The sequence below is a fragment of the Leptonychotes weddellii genome, chromosome 4 (genome assembly GCF_054177405.1).
Source record: "Leptonychotes weddellii isolate Sample4059 chromosome 4, ASM5417740v2, whole genome shotgun sequence".
NCBI lineage: Eukaryota > Metazoa > Chordata > Mammalia > Carnivora > Phocidae > Leptonychotes > Leptonychotes weddellii.
Window position 1 is genome coordinate 132,019,002 of NC_138372.1, and position 17,455 is coordinate 132,036,456.

The 17,455-nt window shown below is 38.0% G+C and overlaps 1 protein-coding gene across 7 annotated transcripts in view; it reads right to left on the reverse strand.

The window, feature by feature from the left end:
• Positions 1-587: 587 nt before the first annotated feature.
• The window catches only part of TRIQK (triple QxxK/R motif containing), a 111,621-nt gene continuing 94,753 nt past the window's right edge, over positions 588-17,455 (reverse strand). For 6 of the 7 annotated variants that reach the window (XM_006730702.3, XM_081816239.1, XM_031025236.2 and 3 more), the window contains one exon: positions 588-9,304. The gene's annotated coding sequence lies outside the window, so the exon portion shown is untranslated. The remainder of the gene's footprint in view (positions 9,305-17,455) is intronic. The other variant, XM_081816234.1, reaches the window with a different exon arrangement.

Below are 17,455 nucleotides of genomic sequence, written 5' to 3' on the forward strand. Positions count from 1 at the left end.
ATTAACTTTAATTATTGACCTTAATATCTTAAGCAACCTTTTTTTTTTTTGAAGCTATATATATTTTAGAGAAATTCATGTTCTTTTGCCATATTTGAATGAAATTTTTCTCATTACTTAAATTCCTTCTTTTTGAGTGTATTTAATGCTTTAAACGTAATCTTTTCTTACAGTCTCTGTTAGGTTGCCCTATTATCTCAACTTTTGAGGAAATCTAATACTTATCTTTCATGTACTTTTATTTCATGTTTCCATGTGCATTCTGTTTCAGACCATTTAATTACCTCTGACTTTTCAGAGCTAATATCTTTTAATATCCCTGAATATTTCTATTTTGCAATGGTATATTTATTGATGTTACAAATGTATGTTAAAAGTCTACTCTGCGGGCGCCTGGGTGGCTCAGTCGGTTAAGCGACTGCCTTCGGCTCGGGTCATGATCCTGGAGTCCCGGGATCGAGTCCCGCATCCGGCTCCCTGCTCGGCAGGGAGTCTGCTTCTCCCTCTGACCCTCCCCCCTCTCGTGCTCTCTGTCTCTCATTCTCTCTCTCAAATAAATAAATAAAATCTTTAAAAAAAAAAAAAGTCTACTCTGCTTAAGTAAGAGTAGTGGCTGTTACAAGATGAATGAGGCAGAATCCCTGAGCTCAAGATATTTATAGATGTTATTACCTCATAAAATAATAAACATAAAATACACCTTTTTATATAAGTGCATATATATGAGTATGTGTGTGAATATAGCTTGCTACCTAACATCTACATGTATCTACTGCTTATAAACACACACACACAAGTACTTATTCTACTGACCACTGCTATGATGGTGCATTGGTGTGAAAACTGACCATATGCCTGGTACCAGTGGGGAGCCACATGGAGCCACTGACCCATAGTCTTCATAATAAAAAAGTTTGAAGGGCTTATAAACACGGAACAGTCTCACATAACATGACAACAGTGTTTTAAAAGTACTTTCATGTTCCTTCTCTCACTTAACTTTTTCAAAATTCTTACAGGAGTAGGAAAGATATTCTAAACCTCTATATGTAAAGTAGTAATTGAGACACTAAAATGTTTTAAAAAGATTAGTTCAGAAAGTGTTTTTCTGAATCCTGGAAAATGAACTTCTAGGATTCTGTAAACCTCAACTTCAGTTTCAGGCAGTATTTGATTTTTTACTACAAAGTATGGCCTTTTTATTTTACTTTATTCACATTTTAAACATAGCTTAATGAAATAAGTTTATTTTAACCAGAGTTCTGTGTTTTTTTCTTCACAAAGCCTTCCCTGAAACATTAGAATCATGAGGAAAGCCACATCAAAAATAATCTACTCTCCGAACAGAAACTTAACATGACCACATATACCATGTTTAAATTGAACATCAAAGTATATGTTTATGTTTTTAAAATTACAGTAAAATAGCTAACATTTTCTCAGATACATCTCATAGTAAATAGTTCAATGATTTATGTTGCTATTTTAATTAAAATCAATCTTATAGGAAAAAATGACTTAATCATGTGTTTCATACAAGGTTTTTCTGGTTAAATTTCATAACAGAATCCTAACCTCGTGAGCTATGCAACTAAAAGCCATCAAATTGCAGACATGAGGTAGAAGGAAAGAGCAAACTTCTGGGATTCCTTTTATACAGGACCAATGAAGAAAGAATTCTCTTTTTTCTTAATCAGGAAAATGATGCAGATGACCTTTAGAGAAAAAGAAGAAGATAGCAGGAGGGAAAGGATGAAGGGGGGGAAATCGGAGGGGGAGATGAACCATGAGAGACTATGGACTCTGAGAAACAAACTGAGGGTTCTAAAGGGGAGAGGGGTGGGAGGATGGGTTAGCCTGGTGATGAGTATTAAAGAGGGCACGTTCTGCATGGAGCACTGGGTGTTATATGCAAACAATGAATCATGGAACACTACATCAAAAGCTAATGATGTAATGTATGGTGATTAACATAATATAATAATAATAATAAAGGATATGGATAAAAAGAAGGAAACCTGTTGAAGATAGGCATAGCCACAGAAGCTACTTTGATTAGTCAAATAATGTAATTTATAAGCAAATAAAAGCCATTCTCATTTATCTAATTATAGAAGTGTCTTATCAGGGATTAGTTTGAAAACTTGTCCCTCATCCATATAATACAAACTGAAATCCAGTTGTTGGACATGCTTCTACAAAGATTTAACATATTTGACACTGTTAGAAGTCAGTCTACTGTTGAAATGAGTTACCTGTGTAGGAAAGGAAGGGTGCTATAGCAATTTCCTACTTACTCAATATTACATTGCAAGAGCAGAAATTGGAGAAACACATGGTAGAAATGTCATCTAAACATCTGTGGGTAGTAAAAGCATCTTCCCATTCATTCACTGCACTGTGCTCACTGTCCTAAACACAACTTAACACATATAAACCACTTAATAGGTATTTACCAAAGAAATGAATGAATGAAGTTTAAGCACCAAAAACTAAATTTTCCTTTTTCACCCTTCCCCCTAAGTTCAGACCAATCCAGGTGGATATGAAATAGACTTTATAAGATTGCACCAGTTGCTACCTAAAGGGCTTGGCATCAAGTTGGCTCCTAGGCATGCTGCAGTGTAGGAATCATACCTCTGTGTGATCATCTAAGTTTCTTTCATCACCATCCATAGGGGTCCCAGTGTCCTGGTGACCGTGTCCAAGTTCCCATGCCCTGGGAATCACAACTATTCTGTCTGCCCCAGCTAAATGAATTTAGCATCAGCTGTCTTTGTTTCTTCCTTCTCTTCTTCTTAATAGAATAACATCCCTGTAATTTGGAAACTTAGCTCTCCCTCTTATAGAATCAGCACTCTCTTTTCCTGGGGAGCTGCTCCTCACCCAACTATAATCACTTGGCTTAGTGGAAGTTGCCAATCATATTATTCTTCCATACCCTCCCCAGGCAGTTGAATTTCCAATTGGATTGTGAGGTCGAAACAATCAGAATCTGTCTGTAGAACTTTTTGAAATAATATGCAAAAAGAAATATAAGCCTTTGCTGTGTAAATCCGTGAAATATGGGGAATGAGTTTATTGATGATCGAATTTTTATATATGTGAATGGAAGTGGTCTGAAAAAACTAAGATGGTGGGAAAAGCAGATGAGAGAAAGACAGAGAGAAAAAGAGGGGAGAGGAGGAGAAGGAGAAGAAAGAAAAAGACAAGAGAAGAGAAAGATGGGGGGGAATGAAGTTCAAGGTTCCGATTTTCCCTGAAGATTTAACTATATATATCCCTAATCATCCCTCGGTTTTGTGAGGGAAGAAATGGTTCTTTTTGCCCATGTTAATATGATTTTTTGGGCCACTTTCAATCAAATGATGGGGAATGATGATGAGGAGCAGTTGGAGGATTAACACCCCCACTTCTGCAACCCACCTGGGGGTTGAGTGCTCTATGCAGTTTTCCAAAGGTCCCTGGCAGGGCCGAGTCCCAGTTGCCCACAGTGGTAATCTGCCCATGAAGAGCCTGTGTGGGCATCATCCTCCTTCTTGTCTCTGTTCTCCACTCCTTACCAGGGCTCCCATTTGTTACCTCCCAAGTAAACTCATTGTGCTCGAATCCCTATTTCAGAGTTTACTGCTGGAAAAGCCAACTAAGGAAAAATAAGAATATTTTTATGTTGCTACTGTTCTCTGATCATAAAAACAATAGACTGAAGGCAATTTGAAAAATAAAGAAGTACAAAGAAGAAAACAAAAACTATTAGAACATAATTATAGTAGATAAAATTATCATTAAAATTTTCATGTATTTCAATTCATATAAACAAATATAAAGTATTTGAATTGTGTTCACTATCCAAGTTTGTATCCCTATACCACTACCAAGATGTATAACTTATCAACAGCTATTTTACTTCTGTATGTCTCAATTTTTTATTAGTAAAATATGTACACACGGACACACACAGATACATAGACACACACACCAACAGGATTGTTGCAAAGATTAAATGCAATAAAAATGTGAAAGTGTGTAGTGCAAATCAGGTGCCTAATACCCACCATTATTATTCTTTGTTTCAGGGATTTTCTATGAAATAGAAGATCTATCTATGCCTCATCCAGCCTACTTGGTAATCTTTACTCAGACCCACATTTTCTAATACTTAGAAATATAGAGATCAGTGTTTCTCAAATTGTGGTTGAGAAATCATGAACAACAGAATCACATAGGGGGCTTATTAAAAAGGGAAATTCCTACACTCTATTAAATCAGTCTTTGAGAAAGGGCCCTAGAATATGCATTTCAATAAAGCACCTCATGTGACTCTTTTTCTTTCTCAAGAAAGAACTCAAGAAAGCAGTCATTTAGGTGAAGCTAGTAAGTGTGGCCTGGGAGGCCTGACACCCAGCCCGTTTTCCCCATTTTCGAGCCTCAGTTTCCTCCTCCGTGAAATACAGGCGATATCGATAACCACCTCCGAGGGTTTGGGACGACTGAAGAGGGTAATGATGCAGGCAGAGCAGAATGTATGGCACTGGGCACAGAGCGAGTGCCCGGTAAATGTTTGGCATCTTCATTATCACCCATCTGCTCCCAGGAAGCACTGGAAATGTACAACCAATAAAACACCCAACAGTGAGGCTGCGGCAGGGTTGGTTACTCAGTGAAACAATATAACTAGAAGATAAATCTTTGACTTAAAATTGGGGTGCCAGAAAATTTACTATACAACTAATCCATTTTTGTTCAGGACAAATGCTAAAAACCAATGGACTACCTAGACAACACCTGGAACTGGTATCTGCCCACGTGAATCAAGAGACTGTGCAGTCACCCTGCTTACAATCCAACCTCCGAACTGCAAAGAGCCTGTCTTTGGGATGGAAAATCCCAATATTACAGTTTGTCATTTTCTGCTGGTGTCTAAAACACGTGATCCCTCTGTTGCCCAAATTGTAGGATAAATCAGGGCTAATACTATGCCTTCCAATTATGCATTAAATTATTTCTATTTACCAGAAGGAGTTACTTTTTAGGTTTGTCTCCTATACATAACAAATAACGTAACAGCATTGCCAAGTAGTTTGTCAGCAGGTCATAATTTAATTTCTGTGGCTGGAGGGCAAGGGATGATGCAGTGGAGAAACATAAATAAATATTTAGGATAGTTAGATTATTTGGACTCTCATTCTGGTGCCGTCACCAACTGGCTGTGTGATCACAGGGAAATCACTAAACTCCACTGTGTCGCAGTTCCATCAGCTGCAAAATGAGAAAAATGCCCCCTGCCCTAAGTCCCTCAGAGACTGGTAATAAGATCAAATGAGATGTCAGTGTAAGTGCTTTGAAAAAGTATGACAAAAGAACACTTATTTTTAGTAAAGGATGGAGCCTCACTTCTTAAACAGAAAGCACCCATATCTCCTTTTAAGCCACCAAATAGAATTGAAAGAGGCAATGTATAATTATAATAAAGCTCAAAAGATCTGGTCTCATGGGCCTCATCTTCCTTGCCCTCCCATTGTTGTGGCAGATGATTAATCATCAGGTTCTTGACTTCCTTCTTTGCTGATTGGCCACCCTAGGGTCGTAGCCACTTTTCAGATCCATCTTTGGGCTTTGCAGCTATGCAGGGCAAAAAGCCTTCCCTAGTGTTAGGGCATGCCAAAGCTGAACCCGGAACCCCCATTAGCCTAATTGACAGCATGACTTTCCCCTGGAGAGAAGAGTGATAATCTAGCTATTTATCTTGTCTGTAGGCTTATCACCACTGCGCTCAGGCAGAGATGTTTAAATATAAAAATGAGGTAAGGCACATTCTTGCCAGGCTATGTGCCATTAAAGCCAGGTTGGGGGTCAGAAGCATGAAAGGGGAGCATCTGGGATTGTGGTCTTCTCTGCTGCCGCTTAATGTCTCAAGCGGCCTTGGAGTACGGGGCTGCCCACGAGGGCACTAAAGGACATCTCTTTGTAATTGGGAGCAGGCTGGAGCTGTGTGGCCACTGCTACCCACGGAGCTGCTGCCTGCAAGCAGCTAGACTGCTGCTTTTCGGCAAGGCAGGAGAGGCCCATTAGAAACACGAAGGGGCAGTTTAATTCTGCAACAAGATGTGTACAAATGTATGCCTCCTATCGAAACCCATGCAACAGCTTCCAAAGTTAATTAAAAGCTAATTTTCTAATGAGGTGGCAACAACATGAAATCAGTATGAGAGCTGCAGCCAACAGCCGGTGAGGGAACAGGCCACCTCCTTCTTACAGGCTGGAGCATCCTACCTGCATCCATTAATTAGCCTCCAGCCGTATTGTTTTAATGCCGGACACCAGTATAGACTGTCACAAAGATCATAAATTGTTTTGGCGTCGCCAATATATTGTGGATACTTATTTTACAGCAGGACTCTTTCCAGTCATAACACCATAGGCAATGAGCTCCATTCCTGGAAATATTAAATCCAGGGGGCAGTGCCATGGACACTCGGTTATGTCAAGTGACATGGCGTTTTAATCCTTTGGGCAATTGTTAATTGTAAGCCAGACTTGCAATTAGCCTTAATAAATAGAGAGAAAGGGCCTTAAATTAACTGCACTTACATTGGTTTTGCCTCTTGTTTTGATTTCAAACACAGCCACGCAGGATGACTTGTGGCCATTATCCTAATGATCTGGGTCTCCTGGCCATAGTCAGAGCGTGCCAGACACCTGTGGCCGTTCCTTGGCATCCTTCACAGGGAGTGTATAATGATGTCATGCAAATAGATGCTGAGAATCTTGAAAAAATAATAATAACATTTCTACAGAAACTCCAGGTTTCTGGATATTTAAAATGTAACTTGTTTGTTCAGTTCTATCCATAAGTATTTAAAAGACATATGTAAGATCTCCAACATAATCTAAGAAATAGAATAAAAACTTATTACATAGTCATTCAGTGGTAAGCGGCAGGTAGAAAAATCCACTTTGAATTTTCTGCTTCTATGGGAAGCTTCTTGCTGCCAGCTCAATAGAAGAATCATTTTTTATTTGCTCATCCTCTTGGAAAATAGTATAGAGTTAGGGCTTTTCAGTTAGCTGGTCTTTATGTACACTCTTTCTCTCTTATTCTTGGACTCATTTTCTCTCCGTCACAGTCTTGCCGGTCGTTTCTGTCTCTCATTCTTGTATTCATTTCTAATTCTCTCGGTCTCTTGTATCTGTTCATTGTGGCTCTTTCTCTCACTCTTGCTCTCTTATATTCTTACATTCTAGCACTCTCTAGAGCGCTCTAAAACTTAGAGTATGATGTTATATCTACTTTGTTACCAGTTCAGGAAAACTTTAAGAAATGCCCCTCGCATCTCATTAGCCAACACCAAGTCACAAGTCCATACTTAAATCAATCACCAGAAAAGGGAACAAGACCATATGATTGGATTAGATTAATCAGGACCCATTCCCTGGGGCTGGGGCTGGCCTCACCTCCCCTGGAGCAATGGCTGTGCACAGAAGTGTGGCTACCTGAACAGAACTGGGGTTCTGAAGGAAGGATAAAGGGGAAAATGGCTGCTGGGTCAGCAACCAATCGTGTCTGCTATGCAGATCACAAGGGAAATTTAAAGCATGGCAAACAGAGAGAACAGGATCTGAATAATAGCTCTCAGGATTGTTTCTGGAAAAGTAAGATGAGCAAAGCTGGGCCCTCTGGAGAGCAAGTAGAGTTCCACATTCTGTGAGACTAGGTCCTACCCGTGCTAGCAGGTGTGAGGAAAACCTTAACTAGTCCTAGGACGAGTAAGAGTTGGGTGTCATTCTCTTTTTCTTTCAATGGATGTTTGTTAAGTGCTTACTATATGTCTGGCACTTCAGATGACTTATGGCCATGACAACTGAACAAGATAAGGTCCTTACTCTGACAAAACTGACTCTTTAGCAGGAGAAAGAGACGATGAGCAAATTAAACACATCAAGTAATAGATTATGAAGAATCTGAGACTCATAAATAGTAGAGAATTCCTGGTTTAGCATAGGAGTTGGGAGTCTTAGCCAGGCTTGCTGGGAAGGCCTCTCTGAGGAAGCGACAACAAATATAAAGTAGCAATGGGAACTTAGAACAAGCGGAACGTCTGCTGCACGTGGAAAACACTTAAATGGCTTGTTCCAGAGACTTCTTCACCTGTCTGGGGATTATTTCACTTCCAAAACATTATTTTCATCACTGTGGTTAAAAAGTCATTACTAAGGACACACCATCTGCTAAGAATTCTGTGTGCTTTATTGATTCATTCAATAAATATTTATGACGCACCTACTATGGGCCAGGCACTGTTCTGGACAAGAACTCAGGAACAGCAATTACCAAAACGAATGACATTTCTGGGGTTGGGGAGCTGATGTTCCCATTTAATACTCACCCATTAAAAAACAAACAAACAAACAAACAAGCAATGAAGTAGATTCTAATCACACTTAGCAGATGGGACTACTGTCACTTAGAGTTATTAAATACCTTGACTTTTGCTATTATACACACTGCCTTAAATGAACCAGTAATACAAAACAGCTGTGTTAGAAAACACAGGTGGTAACCAAGTCTTATGAAGGCAGACTTCAAAATATTCAGAGTAAAGACAGGTATAAACTTGTGATGGGAGACCCTACAACAAATATTGTTAAAATTAAGTTACTTATATTAAAATTGTAATTGCCTTGATATAATTGTGGTAATCTTAATGAAAATGAAAATGAGAAACTCTTCAATAATGGTAGTTGTAATCAGAATTTTGTCCACAAGGGTTCATGGACGAAAGTCTTAGATTTATAAATTCCCTGAAATTATAGGAAATTTGGATGGCTAGGTATACTATTTGAGGAAGGGGTATCCAGAGCTTTCATCAGGTTCCTAAAAGTCTGTTCATTCAAAATGGTCTAGAATCATCACTTCAGAAGTCAAATATATCCCCAAAGGGGGCTTTCCAATAGATTTCACTGTACAAGAGTATATTAAAGAAGAACACATAGTACCAGATATTTCTAGAGAATACTATTCATCAGGAAGTCTTAGCCCCTAAATGAACTGAAGTGAGTGAAAATTATTGGACAAATATATAAAAAGTCTCACTTACCTATATTCCAAATAAGAGCAGGGAAGGTCCAGGTTTGCCTGTGGCTCAGGTCCAATTGTACAATGCTGACAGATGACAAGCAGAGAACAGATCTGATAAGGTCTGATGATTTTTCTGCCTTGGTTGTCAAGGAGAGTGATCTTCAGATAGGAAAAGTAGGGCAAATGCTGGTGGGAGGAAATCGAAGTCTGCAATCCATATGAAGTCTGTAAGAATTTCTATGTCTCAATTGCACTGGTCTCTTAGCTTTCAAATATTCCTTATTTAGAACTTCAAAGAAACTTAATATAAGTTCATCCATCTAACTTAGATATCCTTACGGAATCATTAAAATTCGAAATTTTGAAAGACTAGAGGTGGGCAAACTTCACTCTGATGTTCCAAAACAGGTCAGACAACTTGACTGCAGTCAAGGGTAGAGAATGGATTGTTTAAAATGTATTTTTGTGAGTACATAAAATGAAGCCAGGCTCATTTTCTTTTAAGCTAGTGCTTCTCAAATAAAAGATTTTGGAGATGCAAATGCAGTAAACACACTGCATTCCATAGGATGTTTAATAAAATTTCCTATTTGGGAACATTTTTTTCCTAGAGCCAAGTGCAACATGACCTTACCAATGTTAAATATGGGAAGTGGCTGACTGGATGGAAGTGGTGTCACCTACTCAAATATCCGTCTTACTGAAAGCAAAGAGATCTAGAAGCTGAATAAGTATGGTTAAAAGCCGGCCCTGGAATCAGACATTTTTATTTTGAAGATCTAGAACCGTTCTTTCTTTCTTTTTTTTAATTTTTTATTGTTATGTTAATCACCATACATTACATCATTAGTTTTTGATGTAGTGTTCCATGATTCATTGTTTGTGTATAAGACCCAGTGCTCCATGCAGAACGTGCCCTCTTTAATACCCATCACCAGGCTAACCCATCCCCCCACCCCACTCCCCTCTAGAACCCTCAGTTTGTTTTTCAGAGTCCATCATTTCTCATCTAGAACCATTATTTCTAGATTATGACCTTGAAAAAGTCACTTTACTTTTCGGTTTCAATGTAAAATGGGGATATCAATGTTATCTACCTCCCAGGGTTCTGTGAGGATCAAAGAAAATGATGCCAAAGAAGTGCTTACCAGTAGGCCTAGGCTGGCATAATGCTCAATAAATGGTTACTTTTGTTGTTATTTTTATTCCTAGCTAATTAAATGTAGTAGTTTTTGGTAGTTATAAACCCAAGCAATGCTCAAGGAAAAGGGGCCCATATAATGGCATAATAAATTTTAGAACTCTTAAAAAAATTATCATATGAGGGATATTAGTAATAAGTGTAATAAGCCCTAATCTCCTCACATGTTAATATAATGCTCCATTAAAATGTTATTAATAATCATTAATGTTAATTGTATTTCAGAGTGAACTCTGCCAAGGTACTCAGAGAACTGTGAAGGCATACATAATAAATGTCTTAAACATTATAAAAACTTGTGAAATAGTATTGATGTACACGTAAATGGTTCATTGAAAGTAACTGAAGATAACCACTATAATTTGCATATTTTAAATGCATTTCTATATTTTAGTGTCCAGTTATTCAGCACTGTGAAAAAGATACCTACTTCTCAGTGAATCGTTATCATAACCACCACTCACTGAGATGCTTTGCAACCACAGTATTTTCAACAGGGCAGGAATCCAACAGGACTGAGTTTGCTCAGTCCTTAATTTGGGAGTGTGGTAGGCAATTCTGGAAGCTGTTAACCAAATGACCTTTTCCTATGACTCTACTGTGTCATTCTAACATTAGGACATTCCTATTTATTTATTCTGTCTTCAGTCCATTTATTGAGTTTCAGCAATCCAAGGCCAACGTGGGAAAGAAGACATTCGACATGGGGCCAGCCTGCAGGCAAATAATGGGTTTCATAAATAATTCTAATGCTTGATGAGCTGTGGTAAGTGCCTTATGAAAGGGACAGCTGAAGTGCTCTAGGGAGGAAGAGAAAATGCCATTTCAGTTGAATCCTGAAGCACCAGTACTATATAGATCTGTGAGTGAGCAGGCAGTGACAGCAGAGAAAGGACCTGGAAAGTAGATAGAGCACTAGCAAAAAGCAGAGGAGGGAAACACAGGTGAGCATTGGGGAACGAATGAGTTTATTTAGATTTAATTAGATCGGAACAAGGGGTCCATGTAGATTAAAGCCTGAGGAATGCTTACGGACCATAAATCGAACCCCCCAGGATACTGAAATTTAAGGCCAGAGAGAGAAAAGGGAAGTCACAGAGGAGGCTACAAAGAATCATGAGGAAAAGTGGAAAAGAAGGATAATGTGTTGTGACAGAGCCAGAAGAAAAGGTGTCAAGAGGAAGAGAGCTTCCAACAATGTCAAATCCCCAGACAGGCAAAGTAAGCACCGAAGAGTGTCCATTGAACTGGACAGTTAGGTCATTATCAGTAATCTCAGCTAGAACAGATATGGAGATATGAGGACCTAAGTCAAAGTGCAATAGATGGGGAATGAAAGGGAGAGTTAGCAAATGCAGATGAGCCTTGAGAGAGTTGCTTTTATAACACTTGGTTATGAAGAGAAAACTGAAAGCACAATATTAAGGGCTTGGAAGAAGATGCCCACTGTAGACAAAGAGAGGACAGAAGATGGGGATGAGCACGGGGTGAAGTTGGTAGGATGTGAAGCCAACAGAGCTAGACCCTTTGCTGGAAAAGGGAAGAAGAATCAGGTGGGACAGCTAAGCTTCTACGGAAAAGATGTGCCATGTGGAAAATAGAGGAGCAAGAGAACTGAGAAAGCAGGAGTAAGGGAACTGAGAAAGCAGGAAAGCATCCCAAGAAGGATGATCTCAATCTGAGGTCCCTTCGAGTCTTATTTTGTAGATTAACAATCTCTAAAGTAGAGTTGGTGCATCTTAACACATTAAAGATACTTGCTATTCATTTTCTGGGCCACACTGCAGTTTACGCATGTGCTTAATTTTACAAAAATTAGAATCTCTGTAACACTTGGAGATTGGAGTGACAATAAAAATTGTTTTTACTACTCAGAATTATAGAGCTTCTCTTGTAGTATAGTACTTATAAGAGCAGTAAAACTTAAGAGATTTTGCATATTTATCTTTTGCAAAAAGATAGATACTCCAAATTTGCTGGCCTTTTCTTTATTAAAATATGTTCTTTGCTCAAATCATAGAAGGCCATGCTCAATTGGTGTTCCTACTTTAGTCCCCACTTTTCTCAGTCTTTCTCCCTGGAGCTTCCTCGTCTTGCTGATTTCTTAATATTGACATGCCTAACGATTTTTCCAACAACCTCTCTTCTCCTTTTAACTCATTCCCTAGGAGATCTCTTCCAATTTTATGACTTAAAATGTCAGCCTACATGACTTCCACGTTTGTATTTCTACCCTGGACTTTGCCTTCAAAACTCAAGTTTTGGATATTCAACCACTTATTCACATCTCCACTTATCTCACATATATTTTTGAACACCTACTGTGTGCCAGGCGCTAGTTTCAACACTTGGAATACATGATTGACCAGACAAAACGAAACAAAACAAAACAAAACAAACAAACAAAAAACTCTGCCCTTATAAACCTTACAATCCAGTGGAGGAAGACTGAAAAATAGATAATACACAGAATAACCAAGTAAAATATGCATAATGTTCAAAAGTGGTAAGTGTTCAATATGAAGAAAAAGGACTATGCTAAATGTCTGGGGGATGCTGGGGGCAGGAGAGGTGGCATCAGGTTGCAATTTGAAATAGGGAAGTTAGGGTAGGCCTCAATGAGAAGGAGACATTTGAATGAAGATGAGATAGAGGAGGAAGAATGAGTCACAAAGAAAGAACAGTGAGTACAAGGGCCCTCAGGTCAAAGCATGTCTGGTGAAATCAAGACAGGTGTGAGCTGTGGCTGTGCCAGAGGAAGTGGGAGGATGGGGACACTCATTCTCCACCCCTCTACCTTCTTTTCTCCAAAACACTTGTCGTCTCCTGGCATACTGTGTTTATATATTTTTATGTATTTTTTCATTTGTCTATTTCATATTTCTGCTTACCTACTCTTCCAGAATGTGAGCTCTGTGTGGACAGGGATTTTACTCATTTTAGCTCACTACTATATTCCCAGTTGCTAAAAGTGCCTTGCATATAGTACAAATGCATTAAGTATCTGTTGAGTGAATGAATAAATTAGAAAGAATATGGCAATATGGTAGACCTGTATCTGCCTACATATGCATTCTTTTGATTAAAGACAGCAAAAATGTGGGTGTTGCTGTAGTCACAGGCTATTGAGGTCTGGGAACAAATAAATTACATATTTTTATAAGAATATGAATGTACTATAATGCCTAGAAGGCTAAAAGGAAAAGCACAAATATATAAATATTATTAGGGAATATTTCTGATAATATGATTTGGATTGAGTTTTTTTTTATTAGCTTTCATATTTTTTCTTTAATGCACATATATATTAAAGAAGGATAAAACATATATATCCTAAACCTGTGATATTGCTGTATTGATTTCAACTTTTAAAATAGAAAGAGGAGGTTAGTGTATATTAAAGCTTTGCTTTGGGATCTTATTATAATTTTTGGTTCAGTAGGCTATAATTGTGGTATCCCTCCACAAGCCACAATTTAATGAACCTGAAGCCTCATTTCTAGGACCAAAGAAGATTGGGAAACCTGGAGCTCGATAATGCTGTTTTGTTTCATTAAATGTTCTCACTGTCTGTGTGGAAATAAATGTGACTTGTCCCTGACAGATGATAAAAGGCAGCAGACATCATTAGTGTCCATCACATGACTCCTGACACCTACTGGAGAGAGGGCCTCTGTTTGCTCATGATCAGAGGTAAAATCTTTCTACAGATTGATTTGAAATTGCTTCTTAACTTCAATGTTCAGATCTAGCCATGAAGCCAAGAGTAGCTTCCTATTCCAACCTTAAAAACCTTCTTCTGAGGTTTTAAATCATTTCAGCTCTGTATTTCAGGTTGTTTCAAGGGGCATCAATGTTCACAAAGGAAGAGAGCTCCGTGGAATGCTTTATTAGAATTTCAAAAAAGTGCCATCTCTAGAACTGCTCATTACTAGGAACAACCTGATGCCAAGCAATTTATGATTATTAAAACATATAATTTGCATATAAATTGAATTAATAAATAGCAGCGATTATAATAATGTGTTATATTTCCTTATTGTTTGCTACTTTAATTTTCACACATGCTAAAATAAAGAACAAACTGTATAAGTTTTCTTTTGTGTTTTTGCAGAGAAGGTATTGAGAAGTATGAATTGGAGAAATTACTCAGTCTCTATTATTTCATGAGAATGTGTCCTCAGATGGGTGTTTCCCTTAAAATCTGGCTTCTTTTTAAGAAATTGAACTATATTTTAGTTGTTTCAGAATATATTTCTCAACATTTATTCTGAAGTAAGAAATCTTTTTTTAAAAGATCTATAAATAACCCAAATGTTTTACTTTAAATATCATATATAATAATATTTTCTTATATCAATAAATGATAGTCTTAATAACTAATTAATATTTACTGAGAAACCATTATGTGTACATTAATATACCAAGTACTGTGGTAAAAATCAAAACTACAAGACCCCTCCCCTCAAATTATGGAGTCCGGTTAGGGATATGCAACTTACACACAAAAAATTTAAATTCAAAATATAATAAAACCTGTTGAAAACAAATCCAAGGTGACCTTATACATTTAACCTAGAAAACAGTCAATTTCAAACTCTATTTCCAAGAAAATTCTGGGACTGGATATAATGGTGTCCTTCTGAAACCAAATCTCTCCTCAAGTCTTCCCCAAAATGATTAATATCAAAAATCAGTACAAATAAAATCCCAAATGACTCAAGCCTTTAGCTTTACTAGGAAGTAGAAAATATCATGATTAAGTTATCTTACAGTGTTTATAGAGATATAAACACCACATCCAAATGATCTCTTGAGCCTGTAGATGACAAACATAGGAAAAAAGAAGCTGAAGAGATACCATTAAAAAGTGGAATACACAGACAAAGTAAAGACCCCAGAGAAAGAAAGTACAATGCTAAGTGGCAAAATTTGGTGTCTGGTATTTGGTAGTTCACAGTATCAGCTATAGGAAAGAGGTTAGAAAATGAGTTGTATCGCAGAAGTTAGAAGCTTCAAAAAGCATTGCTTCCTGGAGACAATCCTAGAAGTAGAGAAAAGATTATGCCCTTGAGGATGTAGTAGAAGTGAAAAAGAAAAAAGTAAGAGGTGAATTCAGAAATAAAAGAGACACAAGGCATGCCAATTCTTGTCTCCCCTACCACTAGGGCATTCATATAAGAAACCGGCCTTACTATACTGACAGAAGGGGGCACTCCTGGACTACAGACTCTACCCCCAAAATGACTAGGAATAGGAAAAAAAAAAAAAATCAAGCTAACTCCATACAAAGTTAATGGAAGAAGGAAACAGAAAATTCAATTGAAATACTTCAGTTGTTGAAATGCTCCCTATCAAAGAAGAAAAGAATAAAGAAAAGTCCACAAAACAGAAGAGCACTCTAACACAATTTTTCGCTGAATTGATAATCCTCAAATAAGCAGTTGGAGATTAGATGGAGATATGCATAGATGTAGATATAGATATAAATAAGAATCAGAAATTTTAAAACTAAGCCCATAAGTGGGAAAAAAAAGAAAGTAAATCATTAAGAGTTAATTGATTTCAGTAAAGAAACTAAAGAAAACAAGTCCATCTCAGAAATAAAGAATAAATTAAAAGGTATCTAAGGTATAATAGATTCTAGTGAAATTCAGTAAGAGACGTTGAAGAAAAGCAAGAAAACCAAGAGGATAAAAATGAGATAAGGTAACATGTAAAATGGTCAAAGAGAAAATGGTTGAAATAGAAGATATGCAAAGAGAGTTCAACATACATATAATTGAAGTCTTTGAAGAAGGAAAACAAAACATACTATTACTGATACGTAAACCTGTAATAGAAAAATTTTGAAGACTAAGAAAAATAACCATTTTTACATATTCAAAGGGCCCACTGTGTATCTTTGAAAACTCAAAAACAAACTCTGAGACATATCCTAGAGAAACAGTACGAATTTAAAGACTAAGAAAAGCATTCAGGGTATACAGACAGTAAGATCAAATTACTTGCAATCACTATTTAAAAAAAAAAATAGCCTGGCATCAAACTTCTCAAGGGCAACATACAAAACAAAGCAACAGTGAAAAGCAACATTTTAAAGAAATTCAAGGACTTGAATACTTGAATACTTGCAAGCCAAGTATTTTAGAAACAGCCAACTGCCCCTCAAATGTCAAGGCAACAGAAAAACACTTTTAAATGCTTATGAATCTACAGAATTCTTTACACATGAGCCCTTCCTTGTTTGGATGAGCTTCATTCAACTAGGACAAAACCTGAAGAATTCTGGCAAATGATTAGCATTTCATAGATTTAATGTTATAATTAAGTGTAAGAATTAAATGCCTAGGGGCGCCTGGGTGGCTCAGTTCGTTAAGCGACTGCCTTCGGCTCAGGTCATGATCCTGGAGTCCCGGGATCGAGTCCCGCATCGGGCTCCCTGCTCAGCAGGGAGTCTGCTTCACCCTCTGACCCTCCTCCCTCTCACGCTCTCTGTCTCTCATTCTCTCTCTCTCAAATAAATAAATAAAATCTTAAAAAAAAAAAAAGAATTAAATGCCTAAAAGGAGGGTAGTAGCAAAGCCAGAAGGAAGAGTAGTGTGTACGTATTATGTGTTACCTATGATATACTCTGGAAAATTAGAAAGAAAACACCTTGAAATAGAAGGAAAAGACAAAGAAGAAAATACAATAAGATTATTGACTGTTTTATAGGCAATGGATGAGAATCAAGGATATCATGTAAGATTGACAGTCCACAGGGGGCGGAGCAAGATGGCGGAGGAGTAGGAGACCTGGATTTCGTCTCCTCTCAGGAATTCAGCTGGATAGGGATCAAACCATTCTGAACACCTACAAACCCAACAGGAGATCGAGGAAAGGAATAGCAACAACTCTCTGAACAGAAAAGCGACCACTTTCTGGAAGGTAGGATGTGCGGAGAAGTGAATCCGAGGTGATATTCGGGAGGATAGACAGCGGGGGAGGGGCCTCCGTCGGCCGCTTCTGGCAAGTGATAGAGCCGCGGAGCACAAAATCGGAACTTTTAAAAGTCTGCTCCGCCAAGGGACGTCACTCTGGTGGCTAAGCGGGGGATGGAACCCTCCGGGACAGGGTGGTCTCAGGACCCTCGGGGTCACAGAAAGACCGGGGGTGCCTGAGTGTGGCAGAGC